At 39.8% G+C, this 22,011-nt stretch overlaps 1 long non-coding RNA gene across 2 annotated transcripts in view; it reads right to left on the bottom strand.

Moving 5' to 3' along the window:
• Positions 1 to 22,011, bottom strand: part of LOC132401585 (uncharacterized) — a 198,090-nt gene that overhangs the window by 8,962 nt on the left and 167,117 nt on the right. Inside the window, exon 3 of one of the 2 annotated variants that reach the window (XR_009514626.1) lies at positions 3,612 to 3,727. The exons of the other annotated variant lie outside the window; for it this stretch is intronic. This is a non-coding gene — a long non-coding RNA (uncharacterized LOC132401585). Of the gene's footprint in view, positions 1 to 3,611; positions 3,728 to 22,011 lie in introns of those variants that run through there. 2 annotated transcript variants of the gene reach the window in all.

Genomic DNA, 22,011 nt, shown 5'->3' with positions numbered 1-22,011 from the left:
TCAAACCTTGCCTTTGATTCAGTCCCTTTCCACTTACATCTTGATTCTTCTCATCCTCTAGATCTCCTTGTTAACTTTCAATTCCCTGGCCCTTACTGCCACATTTTTACATTGGATGTCCAGTCCCGATACATTTCTGTCCTCCATCAAGGAGGCCTTACAGTTCTTTGTTTCCTTCTCAATAAAAGAACTAACTAATTCCTCTCTGCCACCACCCTCCTCCATCTGGCAGAATTGGTCCTCACCTTCAACAATTTCTCCGACAGCTCCTCTTACTTTTTCTAGACCCAAGGGGAAGCCATGGGCAACCATATGGGCACCAGCTGTTCCTGCCTTTTCACTGGCTCTGTAGAACAGACCACATTCCAAGCCTTCCTCAATAATGCTCCCCAAAGCTTCCTCAGATGCATTGGTGCTGCTTCATCCACCCATATTGAGCTTGCCAATTTCATCAATTTTGCCTTCCATCCTACACTTAAACTCACTTGGTCCATTTCGGACACCTCCCTCCCCTTTTTTGAGCTTTTTGTATCTGTCTCTGGAAAGAAACTGTCAACTGACATCTTCTGTAAACCTACTGATTCTCACAGTGATCTTGACTATACCTCTTCCCACCCTGTATCCTGTAAAAATGCCGTTCCCTTTTTCAGCTCATTTGTCACCACCACATCTGTTTCCAGAATAAAGGCTTTCCTTTCCAGGACATCAGAGATTTCCTCTTTCTTCAAAGAATGTGGTTTCCCTTCCTCCACCATTGATGCTGTCCTCACTTGCATCTCCTCTGTTTCCCAGACATCCACACTCACTCCATCTTCCCACCACCTTAACAATGAACATTTGTTTTGTACTTACCTACCATCCCATGAGCCTCTGCATCCAATGCATCATTCCCCACAACTTCCACCATCTGCAAAAGGGTCCTACCACTAAACACATCTTTACCTCTCCCCATGGTCTCTGCTTTTTACTGTGATCTTTCCCTCCATGATTCCCTTCCCCTTTCATCCCTCCCCACTAACCTCCCTCCTGGCTCCTGCAAGTGACAGAAATGCTGCACCTACCTCATTTCCATTCAGAGCCCCAAACAATCCTTCCAGATGAGTCAACACTTCACCTGTGAATCTGCTGATGTTGTTTACGGTATCCAATGGTCCAGATGCAGTGCCCCCCTCCCCAATTATAATTTGAGACCTGTTGTAGACTTAGAGACTGCTTCACCAACCACCATCCACAAAAAAACAGAATTTCTCGGTGGCCTGACATCTTAGTTCTGATCCCCATTCCCATTCTGACATGTCGGTCAATGGCCTCCTCTTGAGCTACGATGAAGTCACCATCAGACTGGAGGAGCAACTCCTTATATTCCATCTCGGTAGCCTCCAGCCTGTTCGCATGAATGTCGATTTCTCCTTCCCATAATTTTTTCCCTTTCCCTTCCTCTCTTCTTCTATTCCTCACTTGAACCTCTTACCTCTGCTCACCTGCCTGTCACCTCTGTTTGATGCTCCTCCTCCTTTCCTTTCTCCTTTGGTCCACTCTCCTTTCCTATTAGATTCCTTTATCTCCAGCCTTTTATCTTACCCACACAACTGGCTTCACCTATCACTTTCTAGCTATCTTTCTTCCCTTCCCTCTAACTTTCTATTCTGGCATCATCCCCCTTTCCTTCCAGTCCTGAAGAAGGGTCTCAGCTGGAAACATTAACTGTTTGTTCATTTCCTTGGATGCTGCCTGATCTGTTGAGTTCCTCCAGCATGTTGTGTGTGTTGCTTTAGATTTCTAGCATCTGCAAAACTTCATGTGTTTATGATATGTCAGATGAGGTTAGGATATAGGTCATTATGGAATGGGGAAGGTTGCCGCCATGTCCAATACATTATGCATTAACATCAGAGATTGATTGGTATTAACTCAGAACCTACTGCTCCTGGTAGTATTTAGATTGGTAGAGATAGCGTCAACAAGATCAGAATATGGTAATAGAACCTGATCCACAATAGGTTATATTGGAAGAGATATATTGGTGAAAGTATGATAAAAAAAGTCAACCGGTAGACATAATTTTGCTCCTGTATCAATGCTCTTCTACTGATAAAGCAAGGAAAGTCCAAACCATTTGTGTCTATGGACCCAATGTAAAGTCTCAGCTCTAAATGAAGCTTATTTTGTGTGGCCATAGCCAAATTCAATCTGGTAAGTTGATGAATTGGCTTATTATTGTTACGTGTTACAGTGGCAAGACTTATTTTGCATGTCATCCATACAGATTATTTCATCACACCAGTACATTGAGGTAGTACAAGGGAAAACAATAACATAACACAGATTAAATTACTACAGTTACGGGGAACATGTAGTACGGTTGGAAGGTCATAACAAAGTAGATTGTCAAGTCAGTAATCCATCTTAGCTTTCTACAGAACTGTTCAATAATTTTATAATGGTGGTTGAGGAATCACAACTGTCCTTGAACCTGGAGGTACATGCTTTCAGGCTTTTTATTTTCTGCCCGATGGGAGGAGGGAGAAGAGAAAATGTGCAAAGTGACCGGGTGGCTGTGGCCTTTGATAATGTGGGCTGCTTTACCAAGGAACGAGAAGTGTAGAGTGAGTCCTTGGAGGTGTGGTTAGTTTCTATGACGTGCAGAGCTGTGTGCACTACTCTCTGCAGTTTCTTATGGTCTTCTATTAGCCTGATCAATAACTTGGAGCATGTTGAATGATGAGGTGCTTTCCCTGTATCTGAAACAGCATTCATTTTTCTCAGACTGAGACTTAGAGTTAAACCCCAGGAACAAGAGATGTGGAAAATACCCGCTGTGAAACAAGTAATGTTGCATTTTAAAGCAAGTGCAGGTTTTAGTTATTGGAGACATACTAACTCTTGATCAACACAAGGGCACTTTCATAACTAAAATGAGAGAATATTAGTTGGGGGATCCTGTTACTAAACATTCACTGCTGAACTCTGCCCACATTTGATGGCAACAGATTACTATGGGATTAGATTACACTAGCTTTGATGCTTTCATCTTTTATTTCCACCCCTTGTGTGCTGGGAGAATTATTGAAATGTCAATGCTGTTTTTGGGAAATGGTACAGAACAAAGCCAACCCTGTAAGTGAAACAGCTCGGATCACTAATGCCTCAGATTTGATGATGCTGAATTAAGTCCATATGTAACAGTGAGTGGGTGTCAGTTAGTGACACGGGAGTGATAGTGAAACAAATTTGAAGACCGAATAAGGGCAGCTGATCTATTAAAGAGTTGCAGTCTGTGTGGAATGAAACTCATGTGACTGGTGAATCTGAAGCTAGGAATAATTTCATAAATATTTTTGCAAATGGGGTCACTGGATAGGGGCAGGAGAAGACTAATCTGTGCTACTGTAAATGGCCTCAAGGAAAGAAAGGGTAAAGAATTTAAACTCAATCTAGACATAAAGGTTTAAAGTGGAATGAATGGCCAGTGAATAGGTTAAGAAGGTAACAGTTTAAAGAACTTGAAGCTGAATAAAATAATTTAAGTCTTTACGGTGTTCACCTGGAAAAGTTTCTTTTTCTTCGTCTTGGTTCCGGGCAAATAGCCCAACCTTATTGGAGAAGTAAGGGCTTGTGTCCTGTTTGTAAATATCTTCAAGTCAAGTCACTTTTATTGTCATTTCAACCATAGCTGCTGGCACAGTACACAGTAAAAATGAAACAACGTTCCTCCAGGACCATGGTGCTACATAAAACAACACAAAACTACATTACACTTCAGACCTACACGGGACTATATAAAGTGCACAAAACAGTGCTAGACAGTACAATAATTAATAACAAGACAATAGGCACAGTAAAGGGCAAATTACAATATTATAATGTGTATGTATGTGTTATAAATGAATCTATACTGAATCATTACTTTTGCAGAGATGAAGCAAAAACAAGTGGTCTAGAGATGACACAGACAGGTAGAACTGGTCCTTTGGGCCAAATAAAAGTGGGTCTAGGGAAAGCAATCCTTTAAGTGTCGACCCTGAGAAAGAAGTTTTCAAAGTCAAGCATTAGGGATAATGTGTGACTATCCTGTATTAATGCATGCATCATTGGACTACATTTTCTCTGAGTTCCCAGCTGCTGGAGTTATATGGAAATAACTTATACATAAACTTTTTAAAAACACATCCCCCATCTGATTACATATTTAGTCCTGAACCTACATCAAAATGTTCAACAATTTAGATTGGATGATTTTGTAGACAGGACATGTTACATTATTTTATCTCAAACGTGTTGTCTGAGTATTTGGATATGATAGGTATTGACCTAATCAATGTTGCATGCTCCAGTATTACGCTTTCTAATATTTGGTAATGGACACAATCACAAAATGTCAGTACTATGTAATATTTACTGTATTCACCCAGTTTTGCTGGATAAATGCATTCTGCCAAATGGAATTGTAATTTGAGGACCCTATATATTTGTCATTTACGGAAAGAAGTTGAGAAAGAACTTGTATTTTGTTTTTGTAGGTTCCAACACTATTATCATCTTGTTTTTGGATACCCATTTAAAACGGAAATAAATTAGGATTCATTTTATTTTCTTGGTTTATGTGGCTGCTGAGTTCTCTCGTTAGTTCAGTGAGTGTAACTTAGATCATGATGGCACAAGATCAATCCCTGATTTATCACTAGGATGGGAAGTTGCTACATTTGGCTTTAAGGCTTTGACTAAGAAAGGGAAAAGTCAATAAAGTTTGCCCAAGTTGTTTTGTATTGAGGCAGATCTTTATTTCTGTTGTGATCCTAGAATAACAGGACTGCATCTCTGACTAAGAAATTAAATGGATTTTCTTTATTCACAGTGTGGTAGGAGCACAGAATAAGTTCATGAAGATGAATATCCTTTCACCAAGGGCAGGTGAGTATTGATGATAGAGATTATTCCCAAAGAATATTCATCACTTTATGCAGGTAGCCCATGGTTTATATCAGTTGAAGATGTCTTGGTCAATCAGAATGCTCACTGGAATAAAATAGCTCTTGTGGACACTTTTAAATTCCATGGCCATTGACTGTTTTGCCTCAGGAGCACTTGGCCTTCATGAAACACCATCACCATGAATTATCAGTGCTAGTTTAGGAGAAAGTCAGCACCAAATGGATACCAGAATCAGAATCAGAATAAGGTTTATTATTCCTGTCTTTTATTAAATGAAGTTTGTTGTTTTGTAGCAGCAGTAAAGTTCAAAGACATGAAATCACTATAAATTTCAAAACAGTGCACTAAAAAAGGAATAATGAGGTAGGTTTCATGGATTCATGGACCTTTCAGAGGTCTGATGCCAGTGGGCAGAAGCTGTTCCTAAAATGTTGAACATGTGTCTTCAGGCTCATGTAACTCCTTCCTGATCATAGCAATGAGAAGAGGCCATGTTTCAGATGGTGAGGGTCTTTTAATAATAGATGCTGTCTTCTTGAGCACCAGCTGTTGAAGATGTGCACAATGGGGAGGATTGTGGCTGAGTCTATAACCCTCTGCAGTCTCTTGTGATTCTGCACATTGGAGCCTCCCTGCAATGCAACTACTCAGAATATTCTCCACCATATATCGGTGACAAGCCAAATCTTCTCAAACTCCTAATGAAGTAGGACACTGACATGCTTGCTTTGTGATTGCATCAATGTGTTGGCCTCAGGCCAGATTCTCTGTGTTGTTGACATCCAGGAACTTGAAGCCTCTCACCCTATTCCCTGACTGTCCCTCAATGAGGACTAGTGTGTTCTTCTGATTTACCTTCCCTGAAGCTCACTATCAATTTGTCGATCTTGCTGACATTAAGTGAGAAGTTCTTGTTATGGCACCATTCAACCAGCTGATCTATCTCACTTCTGCAGTGCCATCATCAAATTTATAGATGGCCTCTGAGCTGTGCTTAGCCAAAGAGACATAAATGTAGAGAGAGTAGAGCAGTGGGCTAAGGACATGTCTTTGAGGTATGCCGGTATTGATTGTCAGTGAGGAGGTGTTACCACCATTCCATATGTGGTCTGCTGATGAGGAAGCTGAAAATTCAGCTGAGAAGGCAATGCAGATGCTCAGGTTTAAAATCTTTTTGGTTAATACTGACGGCATAATGGTATTGAATGCTGAGCTGCAATTGATAACTAGCAGTGTGAAGGATGCTTTGCTACTATCTAGATGCTCCAAGGAGAGTGGAGAGCCAAAGAGATTGTACCCACTGCTGACAGGTGAATTGCAGCACATCCAGGTCTTTGCTCAAGCAAGAGTTAATTCTAGAGATAAATAACCTCTCAAAGCACATCATTACAGTAGATCTGATTACTATCACTTGATAGTCAATGGCACAACTTATCCCGATCTTCTTGGGACAGATATAATTGCTACTCTTTGAAGCAGGTAGGAACTCTGACTGCAGCAGTGAGGCTAATGACGTCCTTCAACAGTCCATTCAGTTAGTTGACAGAGGTTTTCAATACGCAGCCAGGTAAACCATCAGGGCCTAGCATTTTACATGATTTTACCCTCTTGAAGGTTGTTCTGACATATGCCTCTGAGACAGAGAACACAGGGTTGCCTTTCAAAGTATGCATAAAAGGTGCTGAGATCACCAAGGAGGGGAGCATCATTGCCATTTATGTTGATTGGTTTCACCTTATAGAAAGTAATGGTATGCAAACCCTGCCATTGCTGTCATGTATCTGATTATGTCTATAATTACTTTTACACTTCCACTTCCACAGTGGTGTTCCATGGGTTATACCTGGACTTCTTGCAGGTCTAGCCCTCAGCAGACTGTGAATCTCCTGGTTCATTCAGGGTTTCTGATCTGGAAAGACTTGGTTTGTTCTTGAAGGTACTTGAAGTACTTGAAGCATATTCTTTCAGATCTGAAGATGAATTGCCTGGTCCACCATTCAGAGCAGTCCTGTAAATGGTGGCACATAATTTTATTGGTTAAACTAGTGCAGCACTGAGCACAACTCCATATCACAACAAAAAATAGGACACCTTGAATTAAACATTACCGATAATCAAATAACATATTGCAGATCTGTTGCTGGGCATCTAAGATATTAGCTCAATGTGATTGTCATGATGCATTTATAACACTAATAATCAGAAACGTGAGAACAGCATGGAAATAACAAGCAAAGTAATTTTTCATACAATCTTATGAAGCATTTGAGTAATCATGTTGATGCTTAGTTCAACAGACCCTCTGATGCAAATTGAATCACTGTATGTTGCTTTCCTAAACCTGAGCTTTGCAAGGCATCTTCAAAATAATGTAAGTTCATAGTCAGTGTTCCTGGAGTGTGAGCTTTTGACCAGCTTCTGCTTCTGCAAGATTGTTTTCAATGACTTGTTGGAGGTTTATTGAAGCCACTACTCCACTTGTAGATCCCACCAGGATAGATTCTGTCAGTTGTTGAGTAGAACTGATGATAATCAGTTGTGTTGTTAAGTCACTTCAGATTTTGTGCAACACAAAGCCTTGTAAACCAATGCATCAAGAAGGTGTTCAATACTGTTTCTGAAATTATTTGATTTCTTAATGCTGTGCAATGTAAGTCCTGTGAAGCCAGCTGACGAGGTCAACAAACATGACCTGAAACGTGTTTGTAACTGACAGTTGCATCTGTTTTCCTTCCCTTCTTGATGAGTATGGTACTGTTGTTTTCGCAAGGGCAGTGACCTCGATTTTGGGAGAGTGAATCGCATACTGACCATGTTATCTCATTCCTCAGTCAGGTCATGGCAGCACTTGTTCACACTTTTCATAGCTACATTGACAGTACCTTTATTGCATGACTTTGTTAGGTTCCATGATCTGGCATAGGATCCCAAAGCTTTTTGCCCAGTGTAAGACTTAGAGGATATCAACCACTGGTGATCCACATGAGGAGTTCACCCCCATAGTAATGAAGCCCAAAATGAGATGTAAATTTTGGACTTCTATATTTGCCTAGAGTTTCTTCCACTTAAAGAGTTAATGCCAGCAACTCCCATCAGAACAGACAGCATCTACTAGCAAAATCTGAATTAATTATCGTGATGGATATGCAGGTGAACTTCAAAAGCTAGAAGGAATTAATGAATATCAAATAGAACTGAGACTGACATTTATTACAAAGGTAGTTGGATAGAATAACTTTTATCTTTAGTGAGTCAAGAGATTGCAGATGCCGGGACAAACAAACTGCTGGAAAAGCTCAACAGGTTAGGCAGCATCAATGGGGAAAAATAGAAAGCTGATAAAGGATCTAGAGTTTTCCCGGTGTATATGATGTATAAACTCTTCTTGGCTTCCAGCTGGGTACAAGTATAGATCCTAACCAATATTTCAATGACAACTTCTACCATCTTCATCAGGAACGAAAGCTGGGCATGCCTAGTCCAGTGGTATTTATACTCCTATAGTTCGTCCCTCCTGATTTGTTAGTCCTCATCTAATCAGATGTCCACTCTTCTACCTCGCTTACAATTGAATTCCAGTTCTTACTTAGTGCAAGACCTTTATCTTTGTTAAAATTCTTTCCCTCTAGTTTTCTTTCAATGGCTTCCTTTACCAGGTAGTCTCAAAAGCTATTGGCATGGCACAGTAGTTTTGTGCCATCAAATTCAATCCCATGGCCACTGTGAATGCAATGTTCTGCTTCCACCAATTTCTCCAGGTAACCCTAGTGGATGCATCTCCTGTCCTTCTTTATGAAGGGTTCCACAGTGCATCCCACCTGGCCGATATACACTACTCTGTATTCACAGGGAATCCTGTAAACGCCATCCGTCCAGAATCCCAGGTCAGGTTTGACCTGCATAACCTGTGATTTGGGCTTCCTTACAGGTTTGTGGATGGTATTAATCTGGTATTTCTGCAGAATCCTGGCAATCATTTCAGAAACCATGGAAATATAGGGAAGACAAGCTGTAGCAGTGGGCTCCTTCTTGTTATTAGTTTCCCTGGTTATTCCATCGGCCCTTTCAAGGGCCCAGTTGATTTCCTTCCTTCACCTTGTAGCCATTCTGTAGGAACATCATACGTAATTGTCTTATTTCCTCAGAGAGACTCTCTGGATCGGAAATATTTTTTGCATGATTAATCAAAGTAGAAAGACCGCTCTCCATTGGGAGACATGATGGTGGCTGTTATTGTTGACGGATAAGTCCATGTTCATTGCCTTTATGCCCAATTACTTCTTCAAATATGTCGATGACACCCTTGTAGTGTCAACACGTGGACTCCAGGTACTCCAACAGTTCCAAGGCCATGTGAATAGTATACATCCAAACATTCAATTTACAATGGAGATGGAGAAAAACTGTTTGTCTCCTGTTTCTGGACATACTAATACGACAGAAACTGGATGGTGGCCTTGGACATGGTATCTATCGGAAACCCACTCACACGGACTTGTACCTCAACAACAACAGCCATCATCACGCCTCCCAATCTAGAGTGTATTTTTCTACTTTGATTAACTGTGAAAAAGCTCTTTTGGACCTTGGGAGTCCCCCCAAAGAAATGAGTCCATTACGCATGATGCTCCTACAGAATGGCTACAAGGTGCGTAATGCGAAATGAGTCCATTACGTCACTACTGCCTGTCTTCTCTGTATTTCCACAGTTTCTGGAAGGATCGCCAGGATCCTGAATAAATACCATCAACAAACCCATAAGGAAGCTCAAGGCACAGCTTATGTGGGTCAAAGATGACCTGCAACTCAAGTCAGCTGGGGTTTACAGGATTCCCTGTGAATGCAGAGCAGTGTATGGGAAGCACAGTGAAAACTCACATCAAGGCACACAGGAGGTATATCCATTTGGGTTACCCAGAGAAATCGAACATAGCAGAAAACTGCAATCACAACAGTCATGGGACTGAGTTCAATGACACAAAACTACTGTGCCACGCCAATGGCTTTTGGGACCAACTGGTAAAGGAAGCCATTAAAATAAAACTAGAGGAAAAGAATTTTAACCAAGTTGAAGATCTCACTCTAAGTAAGAACTGCAATTTGATTGCAAACAAGGTCGGAGTGTGGAAACTGACTGGATGAGGACTATGGGAGAATAAATACCTTGGAACTAGACATGACCACGTGTCACCCCTGATGAAGATGGCAGAGTTATCATTGAAATGGTGGTTATAATCGATACCTGGACACGTTGGTTTATTGGATAGCTGATGTTTCAGATTGAGAGCCTTCACCTGGACCAATTCCTACATCTTACTATACACTATATCCGGTCAAATATCCTTCTATATCAGTCCATATGAAGAGTCTCAATGTGAGACATATGCTGTTTCTTTCCCTCCACAGATGCTGCCTGACCCACTGAGTTCTGACACCATTTTGTTTGTTGATCCACCTTTGAACCTTAACTGATAATATCCTTATTTGGATTTGATCTCAAATGAATCAATAATAATTAAAATTCCTGCATCTGAGAAGTGGATTTCTGTGGCCTAAATTGATCATTGAGATAAACTGATTCCTTTCATTTTAGATCTGGTAAAAACTATGTTGTACGTATTAACTTTGTTGTAATTATCACCCATAAAAATAATCCAGAATAAAAAAGTGTTCCAGTTCTTGCACACAGCATAATTAGTGTGGACAACATTGCTGGAAACTTTGGCAGCATTTACTTCGCCAAGAATTGTTTCCAGTATTTTGATTGGAGTCTGCAATCAAGTGCTATTTTTTAATAAAATAGGTCAAGCACAGCAAGCTTATCCAGAAATAACCCACTTTATTATTTTGACACCAACAATCAGAACTATTTGCATGTCACATCCTTTATCCCTTTTCACTCTCATTTATTTATTTTTGCAATACAATTAAAATGTTTTCTGAAAGGTGCCACAAATTATTGGCTGTAGTTCAGACTGAAGAGAAGTGTGTCTGTTGCTGGAAGATTAGATTAAGATGTTCAAAATTTTGTGAAACATTAATGGATTGCTGAAAGGTTGCATTCCAAAAGCAGAAGGCTGTTTACAAGAAGACGTGGAATTAAGGTAATTGGTAAAGTTAGTTGGTGTGAAAATGTGAAAATAAATAACCTCTTGCATTTTAAAACATCATCATGTTTGAATGTTTTAGAATTTGTCTTCCCTGGACATAAAGAGTCTTCAATTTGGGATACAGTGGCACTTGGATGTTGACTGATCAGATTTAATTTATTTTAATTTCAAGATGCAGCATGGTTACAGGCCAACTCCCCCAATTATTCTCATGATAACTATTTAACCTATTCATCTTGCGATGGGAAATGAAACCGGAGCACCCACAGGGAACCCTCATGATCATGGAGAGAATGTCCAGACAGTGGTGGAACTAAACCTGGGGTGCATGGGTTGTGTTAGTGTTACCCTAACCACAATGTTACCATGACATCCACCCTCCCAAAAGACCTTTATTACATATGATATCTTGAATGTGGATGCATCATGTTCGCTCTATCAAAGTGTGCATCGAAAAACATAGAACTCATCCAGAAGTGATGAGCTGTTGCCATTTATACTACCCGATCTTGCCTGGTATGAGGTTATATTACGCAAACCCTGCCACAGCAGTCGAGGGTCTATCTGTGATTCCATTTTAATGAAATTGTCTCTTAGAGATTATAATGACTCTTTGGAAATCATTCCTGAACTTCTTATTTAACTCTGTATCAACAGCCCTAAATACCACATACAGTATTTAGTCCTTAACGTCTCATGATATAGGTTGATGAATCCAGGGTTTTTAGCTGGGTTTTTCACTCTCTTTCTACACTACTTCTTTGATTTAATTTTTTAAAATTCATTTCTTATTGTAATTTATAGTTTATTATTCTGTATTGCAATGTACTACTGCCATAAAATAACAAATTTCACAACATATGTCAGTGATATTAAACCTGATTCTGACTCTGCAATGCTTTTGTGGGTGCACACTTGTCCACACATGTACTTATGAAGTTGATGATGACTGCAGCATGTTTATTTTGGTTCGCTGACAAATCCTTAAACATGGTCCAGTCCACTGAATCAAAGCAATCCTGAATTGGCTCCTCCACTCCTGCCATGCAGCTCTTTATAGTTCTTTTCAGCAGATCACACTCTTCAATCTGTGTCCACACATAGGCAGAAGTAGCACAGTCAGGTGGCTGGATTTACTGAGTGGGCGAGGGATATGTAGGCGTTCCTAATGGTAGAGTGGTTTTCACCAGCTGGTATCGCAAGTGATGTGGAGAAAGAAGTTGGACAGAGACTTCTTCATGGTAGGTGATTGAATTCTCCTGCTGGGGTGTGGCAGGCATTCAGGTATACTGCTTCATTCATGTTGATCACAGCACTCAGTTCTTCAAGTGCTAGCTTGGTGCCTGCCTGAGGTGACTGCAGTCAGGGCAAAGGTGGAGAACATCTTTTTGGAACTTCCTTGTCAAGTGTTTCTGGTTGGAGGGGTTCAGGAGCAGGAAAAGACTGCCTATTACATGCACCACAATGAGCTTATTATAAAGCAGGCTCTGTCACCATTTCCCTTACCTAAACCCTGTTCTCCGGTCCATGTTGTGGATCATAAAAGCCTTGGGCTGGATCATTGTGTCAGGAGATTTGGGAGAGAGCCATGTCTCTGTGAAACAGAATACATAGCAGTTCTTCATGTTCCTCTGATAAAGTAATCCTGCTCTGAGGTCTTCAATCTTGCTTTCTCATAACTGTACGTTAGCAAGGAGACTGAGAGGCATAATAAACTGCCCTTAGCATAATATAGCATAATAAACTGCAGCCATGTTTTACGAGTTCTCTGTGGTGTTTCCATTAGCTGTGTTTATTTGTGCATAGTGTGTTCAAAGTCTGCCTGTTCTGTCCTGGGTTGTGGTGTGGTTAATTAATTTAAATGGCTTTAAAGTATGTTGTTTACTGCAGCTGTTTCCACTACAGTTTTCTGGCTTAAAAGGACCAGTCTGGTGTATGAAACTACGATGCTGCTAGCTGTCTGCAAATTAATGGATACTCTCAAAATGACTATTGGAGCAGTTTTAATGCTGTCAGCCTTGATAGATTGGCATGTCTTCCCCCAACCTAAGCATTCATTCCCTCCATCACAGATGCTCTTCGACTGCTCTATATATCATCCACAAAACATTCTACAACAATTATAAAAAAAACACCTACAAATATAGGAATCCAATTACAAATAAGAGAAAATCTGCAGATGCTGGAAATCCAAACAACACACAAAAAATGCTCCAAATTTGCTAACCCCACCATGAAGAAGGAAAAGAGAAGTAAATGCATGGGAACATCACCACTTGCAGGTTTCCTTCTGAGTTGCCACTAGAGTTCAGCACGGACTAAAAGGGCCGAGATGGCTTGTTTCCATGCTGTAATTGTTATATGGTTATATCAGGGTCAGGTAAGGGAAAAGGCATGAGGCACAGTAGCAATACTAATATAGCTTTAGCTGTAAAATCAGGGTTCAATTCCCACTGCTGTCTGCAAGGAGCTTGTACATTCTTAACATGACCCTGTAGGTTTCCTCTCATATTCCAAAGATATACGGTTAGGGTTAGTGAGTTGTGGACAAACTCTCGAGGCACCAGAAGCGTGGTGACATTTGTGGGCTGTCCAGTACAATCTTTGCTGATTTGTTTTGACACCAATGACACATTTCACTGTATGTTTCAATGTACATGTGACAAACAACGCTATTCTTTATCTTATTTTATTTTATTTTGACTTGCGGAATCTTCCTTTGTTCCTTCAATCTCACTTGATCTGATTACCAGAAGGATTGCATTCATTCAAGAAAATTACTCAGTATTATCTTCTCAAGGGAAAAAGGAAAAGATGAAAAAGTGCTGGCTTGATATCAGTGCACAGATCATGAATATGAATAAAACAAATATTCTACAGTGCACTTCTCTCTAGGCCTTTATAAGGTGGCAGAGTGCAGAGATTCATTTGAGGCGTAACCTAATATGAATACGTGTAGCAAAACTCAAAAGGTACTGTATGTCCATCCCCTCAATTTAATTGTCATCATTAATAAACCTCTATCTTCTATAGTTGTTCAACACATTTTATTAACTTCTAAATCTCTATAGTTACTAGATTTTCACCATTTAGAAAATAATCTGTATTTTATTAGATCTAAATGAGCATTATACAATTTGCCAACATTGAAACCTATTTGCTATTGTTAAGTTGCATTAATTATTCTTCTGTAAATTAATTCTCACACACAAAGTTTAAAGTACCTTTCTAAAATTAACAAACTTTTTATGTAGCTTTCTATCTCATGCATGTTATTAATGAATATGAAAATTGGATTTAACACAGGTCCTTGTAAGCTGTCACCAATCACATCATAACCTTTCAAGTGTTGTTTTTGACTGTTGTTGAGTCATTGTCGACTCATGGCGATCCTATGGATTATGAGTTGTTCATAAGGTTTTCGTGGTAAGAAACAGAAGTAGATTGCCAGTCCTTTCCTCCATGCAGATACTGCAGTTGGGACCCGGCCGGATTTGAACTCAGGACCATCTGCCTTGAAGTTGAGTGCTATACCACTTGCCGGCCCAATCTCTCAAGTACCCGACCATTATTCAATATCTCTATTTCTGAGTGCAGAGCCAATTTCCTAACTAAGCCAATAGATTTCATACTAACTTTAACTTACAGTCTCTTATAAGAGATTTTAGCATGAGTGTTCCGGAAGTCTATGTAAATGACATCCATAGACAATCCTCAATCTGTTATTTAATTCACCACTTCAAAAAATTTAATGAGGTTTGTCCAACATCAGCTGTCCATTACAAATGCACATTCACTTGTTCTAATCAACATAAAATTTTCAAGACATCTTTAATTACAGACAGCAACTAGAAACTCCTTTTCACAGTGCCCCATAAAAAAAAAACTCTAAACAGTTGAAGAATAATCACATTCATATGGAGTGAAGAAACTGTTCATCTCTTAAGGTCATGTGCTTACATTGCACATCTTCTTGGGTGAGTTTTAATGTTCATCAGTACAGGTTACCCTTTGTGAAACTTGCTCATATGCAATCAATGATAAACAATAAAGCAATGAATTAAATATGTCATCCGCAAGATTTTCAAACACATTGGTCTTGTAAAATGAATCTGAGTTTTATGTGATGACATATACTGTATGTACTTTGATAATAAATTTACTTTGAACTTTAAAATACTGCTGTTGTTCACTCACAGAAGAACCAGCTTTAACTAAATGTGTAGGCTCAAAAACAATATTTTTTAAAGGGACCAATGACATTAAGTTAGCATTCATATACTTCTTTCTAAGATGTACCTCAGGATCAAGAATGAAGTCCTTCCACTCATTTGTGAGTTCTGAGGTAGCCAATGAGGCCTACTTGGGGACAAAAAGATTCTTCCACAGATGGAGCACTCCTTCTGCATCATATGCAAGGATCCTCTGAGCTCCCAGTCATGGTCATCAGGTCTTTAGTAGCATTTGGAATGCTCCTTCTCCAGCCCACGACCTACCTTAAGTGGTCATGTGCAAGAGATCCCCAAAAGTTAATAGATGTTGCACTTCAGGCTTTGAACAAATCTTTTATTTTTCCCCCTTTTTATGTGCCTTAAATCTCTTCTCAAGGCAGATCCCAGAATGGAGTGTCTGCTTAAGCAGTCTGGGGTCAGGCATGCTAATGCCTTGGCTTGTTGGAAGTGACAGGTTGAGTACAATTGGGTCTTCACTATGCAAAAGATCATCTAGATGAGGACATTTGGTTTGTTTCTCCTTCAATTACATTGCCTTACTGAACTAGTCCCATTTGCAGGTATTTGTTCCATATCCCTCCAAATCAGAGGTTGCCAACCTGAAGTTCACAGACCCTTTGCTTAGTTGTATTGATCCAAGGCATAAAATTGATTGGGCACTCCTGCTCGAAATCTTTCCAATCTATGCATCTGTCCAAATGTTACAAACTATTTCTACCACTTCCTCTAGTAGCTTATTTTATATCTGCATCACCCCTTTTTGGAAAAAATTACCCCTTAGGTTTCTGGTTAAATCTTACTCTCTCACTTTAAACCAATTCCCCCTAGTTTTAGACTTTCCTACCATGGAATAAAAGACCTTGGCCATTCACCTTATGCCCCTCATGACTTTATATAAGATCATAAAATAAAGTAGTAGTATTAGGCCATTTGGCCCATTGAGTACACTCTGCCATTCGATCATGATTAATTTATTTTCCCTCACAACTCCATTTTTCTGTTTTCTCCTCGTAATCTCTAATGCCCTTACTAACAAGTACCTGTCAACCTCTGCTTTATATATACATAATGACATGGCCTGCACAGCCTAATGTGGCAAAGAACTCCACCGATCCCTTGTATCCCTTGACAAAAGAAATCCCTTCTCACCTCTGTTCTAAAGCAACGTCCTTCTATTCTGAGTGTGCAATCTGGTCTTAGGCTCTCACACAATAAGAAGCATCAGCTTCATTCCACTCTATCCAGGCCATTCAATGAGATCGCTCCTCATTCTTTTAAACTCCAGTGAGTACTGACTCAGAGAACATAAGAATATAAGAACATAAGAAATAGGAGCAGGAGTAGACCATCTGGCCTGTCGAGTCTGCTTAGCCATTCAGTAAGAACATGGCTGATCTGACCATGGACTTATCTCCATGCACCTGCCTTTTCCCCATAACCGTTAATTACCTTACAATGCAAAATATCTATCCAACCTTGTCTTATATATATTTACAGAGCCACCAAGGGCTCTTTATGTGTTAACGCTTTCACTTCCAGGATAATTCTCACAAACTGCCTCTGGACCCTCTCAATGCCAGCACGTCCTTTCGTAGATATGGGGTCCAAAACTGCTCACAATACTCTAAATGGGGTTTGACCAATTCCTTATAAAGCCTCGGCATTACATCCTTGTTTTTATATTGTAGCCCTTGAGAAATGAATGCTAACGTTGCAGTTGTCTCCTTACTACTGACTCCATCTACAAGTTAACCTTTAGGGAATCCTGCACAAGGACTCACAAGTCGCTTTGCACCTCCATTTTCTGAATTTTTTCCTCATTTAGAAAATCTTTATTCTTTCTACCAAAGTGTATAACTATTCACCTCCCTACAATCTATTCTATCTTTCACGTTATGTCCATTCTCCTAATCCATTTAAGTCCTGCAGACTCTGCTTCCTCAGCACTATTTGCCCCTCCACCTATCTTTGTACCTCTATAGGGTCACCTCCCAGCCTTGTACGCTCCAGGGGAAAAAAAATCCTCAGCTATCCAGCTTCTCCTAATAACTTAAACTCTTCAGTCCCAGTAACGTCATTGTAAATACAGGAAGCATTTCACATTTTCTAGGGGCTTCCCATGAAATTCTATTGTGTGTGGTACAAGTATGTTGCCCTCTCTATCGCAAATATTGGGTCTAATATCCAGCCTCTCATATACTTCAGAAAACGCCTCGATCTACTAGACACTACAGCATCCAGTTGCTCCACCATAGATAGGCTTCTGTTTCTGATTTCCAAGCTGGTTTACTTTTAGAATGTATTTTGATACATAAGGTTTACTGGCTGCTCAAATAACGTTACTTACTTGAGTAAGCAGTTGAGCAAACATACAAACATCACCACGGTTGTTACCAGGAGCTTAGCAGAAAACACAATAGTGCTGACCCTAATGAGATTTCACTGTCAACACCTCTGGCAGGATCCACATTATTCAGCAACCAGAATGTATTACCTTGCTGCTTACGGCAAAACACGTGCATCACGTGAGCCCAACAACTGCAGCTGAGATTGAGCAAGAGAGGCATCAGTACAGCAGCAGGGTGGAGATGCATACAGGATGACCAAGAGGAGCTTCAGCAGTAGAACAGTTTGTGCAAGAAGTCATTCATTCAATACCTTTATCAACAGATGTTCAATGCCAAACGTTGCCATCATTTCCTTTGCTGTGCTATGTTATTTGATCATGAAGCAATCATTATGAATTTAATTACATATACCCCTTTCTGCACACTTGTATATTTGCTATTATAGTAATCTAAGCCATGGCAATATCATAGGAATAGTATTCCATTAATGTGGGACAATTGACCACTTTCACATTTCACCTTTACACTACAGCCATTAGGAAATATTCATAAATATGGGAAAATACTCAGCTTAATCTGTTTGCAGACTTCCTCTTTCATAGAAGGTCTGAAACTTCCAATTTAGTTTTCAATTTCAGCTAGATATTGCAGCTAATGTTTACTAGGAAATTAAGTATTCATTTGATAACTTACTGTCATCTCCCTGAAGCCTTAAAAATATGAATGTTACTCCTCTTTGTCCATCCAATGCCTTTACTCTTCAAGCCCAACAAAGATGCATTGCAGTAATCTCAGAGATGGAATTTTTTTATGAAAAACAATTTGTACTATCAACAAACCATATCATCCTCATCAAATGAACATAGAACAGTATAACACCACAACAAGACTTCAGCCCACAATGTTGTATCAAACTACTGAAACTAGTAATTAAATGCCTAACTAAACTAATCTCCTCTGCCTATACAATGTCTATATACCTAAATTCTCTGGATATTTATGTGCCTATCTAAGAGCCTCTTAAATGCCTCTATTGCATTTACCTTTCCTACCACACCTTGCAGTGCTTTCCACACACCCATCACTCTCTGTGCAAGGAAAAACTTGAGCTGCATGTCTCTTTGAACTGGCCCCTCTCTCCTCTCTCACCTTAACTGCATACTTAGACATTTCAACTACTGGCTGTATAGGCCTTTTATAAACTCATAAACTCCTTCCCTCAGCCTCTGCTGCTCCAGAGAAAGTAGATCTTTTCTTCCTGTATATGCCCTCCAACATCCTGCTAAACCTCTTCTGCGCCCTCTCTAAATCCTCCACATTCATCCTATGATGATGGGATGACCAGAATTGAATGTATTACTCCATTCAACCTGAGTTACAACTTTATATATTACTTCTAATCTGAGTTTTATGAAGTTGCAACATAGTTTCCTCATTCTTGAAGTCAAAGTCTCGACTAATACACCTTCTTTACTACCCTGTCAACCTGCGCAGCATTACTTTACAATTCTTGCAGTCAAATACACTAATGGAGATTTAAGGTCAGAGCAATGAAGCCAAATGGACACTTGGTAATTTCACTTTGATTCATTAGAATACTTAGACAGCAGCTGAAAGCAATCTTAATCCGCCTGATAAAAAATGTGCTCAGTAACCTCATAACTCACTTGAAGTTGCAGCCAATTCTCCAACAATGCAGTTCATTCCACTTATCCGTCTGTACAATTACATCTAAGCTCGTATTCGGGTCCTGTTGCTCCTGTGAAGTCTCAAACAAAAAACTAATGTTGGGGCTGCACAATAATGTGCTTCACCCAGAGAGATGAACTACAGCCTTCTGAGAACATTCTCCCATCAATGAGTTTTGGTGCTACACAATAATGTGCTTCATGTACATGCATCTACTGCAACCTTTGGAGAACATTCTTCTGTGAATGAGTTTCGATTAGCAGACATTTCACACAGCAAGATATGAGGCATCTTGCTGAGTCGTCAAAAAATTGTGATCATCCATACATGGCCAAAAGCATCTCAGATCATTTTGTCATGATGTTACTCTGTACTATAGGAGAATTTTTGAGGAAACCCTGCTTCTACAGTTATGTATCCGATGTAAGCCTTTGAACCATCTGCATGGATCCACTCTCACTGGTAGCATTAAATCATCATGTTATAACACCAGCAGACTGCTGTTGGCAGCACCAATTGCTCTCCCATGTCAGTTACTTCATTTGGCTTCATGGCACATGGATACCATGGATTGTCCTCAGGCTCAGCTCAGAGTCTTGTCCTTTGATGTTGAGAACTTATTTAATAAATGAGCACCGAAGAATGTACTTAATACTCATGCAGCACTTGAGGATAAGGTGCATTTTGCAGCAATTTACACGGACATTCATCTTGTGCATTAAAGAGACAACTACACAAATCCTCCAGTGCAGCCAGTCCACTTACCTTGGTTAATTAAAGAGAAAGGACAGAAGAGTGGAAAGCTTGAACAGAATGTACTGTACTTCGACTAAATAGCTTCACTCAGCATGAGCTGTGAAAATCGACCAGTAACAAACTGAATGAAACAAAGCATTAGAGTTGGACAGTGATACAGCATGGAAATGGAAACAGATCCTTTGTTCCAGTGAGGCTGGGCCGTCCATTAAGCCGTCATTTATAATAATCTTACACTCATCCCGTTTTATTCTTCCCTCACTCTCATTGAACCTTTTAGATTATATCATTTTTTTTACATACTCAGGTCAATATATAATAATGAATCAACGAACCAACCATAATATCTTTTATGAGTAAAAGGAGATTGGAGCATCCCAGCGAAACCCATGTGGCCATAGAAAGAATGCGCACATTCCACAAAGTAAGCACTGGAGTTCAGGTAATGTTCCCTCTAATTTGTAGTAACCAGTGTGTGCAAAAACCTTGTGCAATTTTTTGCCCAGTGACAACAACATGTGCACACTGAATTTTATGCATATAGATTTATTTTAACAGCTAGCAAAACACTGTCAATAAGAACGTTGATCTCCTCTGGGTATGACCGTTTTCCCTCTTGTTCATTTGCACACTCTTAAAACATACATAATAGGTCTGTAGCGGGTAATGAAGGACCTTCTTGCTGGAGCAAGAAAAAATGAAGTTTTCAAATATCACTCCACTTCTTCCTACTTGCAAAATTCTGCAGCAACTTTTGTATTGCAACAATGCATGCAGGTAACTGCAGTTTCTGCACTATACATAAATATATCTCGTAGCTGCATGTTCCTGACTCTTTTAGCTTTTAGTGTAGCAGTTTTTACTGTTTCATTAAGCCATTCTCCTTTAAATGAACTTACAGTTCTTTTGCACTTCACACCCTTTGCTTCTTTGGAATTTGATGTAGTGAATCAATAATTTCTTCAATAAAACAGTATAAATAAGCCAGTTCTAAAATCTGCAGACAAATCATTGCTAACTTCACGTTGTCAACAACATCCACACCAGAAAACAGAAAAGGAAATGTGGTTGTATGCGGTCGTGAAATATACTTAACATGCCAACGAAGTAGAGGGTGACAACCTTTTGTGCTCAGTTTAAATTCCTCTGTGCTTGTAGCAAAAGCTGGGTGCGCACGCACCTGCGCACACAGAGGGAACATTGGTCATGAGCACTTGAGTCTGCAACTGCACTAAAGTCTTGTCTTTTGATTGCAAAGGAGACTTGCAGGAACAGTGAGTCATTGTATATTTACGGTCAGTAACTCTGAGTTTTGGTGATTTTCTATTTAAGTTTGGGAGCCCTACCAATATGTTCCAGTGCTTCCTCCACAGTGCATTTTGGCTGCAGAAAGCTTGCTCTCCATTTGGCTCTGCTATATAGATGACATCTCAGGATGCTCATGATGGGCTTGTGACCATGATGGACCTTCTCCAGACTGTGAGATGTCAACTATTTCACACAGTTTGGAAAAGGATTTTACATACATTGGCAAGGGCAGAAAATCAAAAACTGATTTTTGATGCTAGAGTGCTAGAATTCTGAATTAAAAACAGAACACATTGGAAAATCTCAACAACTTGGGCAGCATCTCTGGAATAAGTAACAGTGTTAACTCTTTAGGCTGAAAACCTTCAAAATCAGTATTACGTTGTAGCAAGGGTGAGGGAATAAAAGGAAATAACTATCTCTGGTGTTTGCCAGAGTGGTACCACAGCAATGGTAGAGTTTGCCAGGTTTTTACCTACCACCCCACAGATTGCTTATTCAGCAGTTTGTCCTTGATCATTTCTACCAGTTTCAGCAACATTCTACAACTGAAAAGACCTTCTTCTCCTCTCCCCACTTAGCAATCTTTAAGTAACCATTATTAACTGGTCCACTCTTTCATCTCTGTCATCCACT

This window comes from Hypanus sabinus, chromosome 11, assembly GCF_030144855.1.
Source record: "Hypanus sabinus isolate sHypSab1 chromosome 11, sHypSab1.hap1, whole genome shotgun sequence".
Taxonomy (NCBI): domain Eukaryota; kingdom Metazoa; phylum Chordata; class Chondrichthyes; order Myliobatiformes; family Dasyatidae; genus Hypanus; species Hypanus sabinus.
Note: the sequence above shows the minus strand (reverse complement) of the source record. Positions and strands in the feature narration are given on the sequence as shown.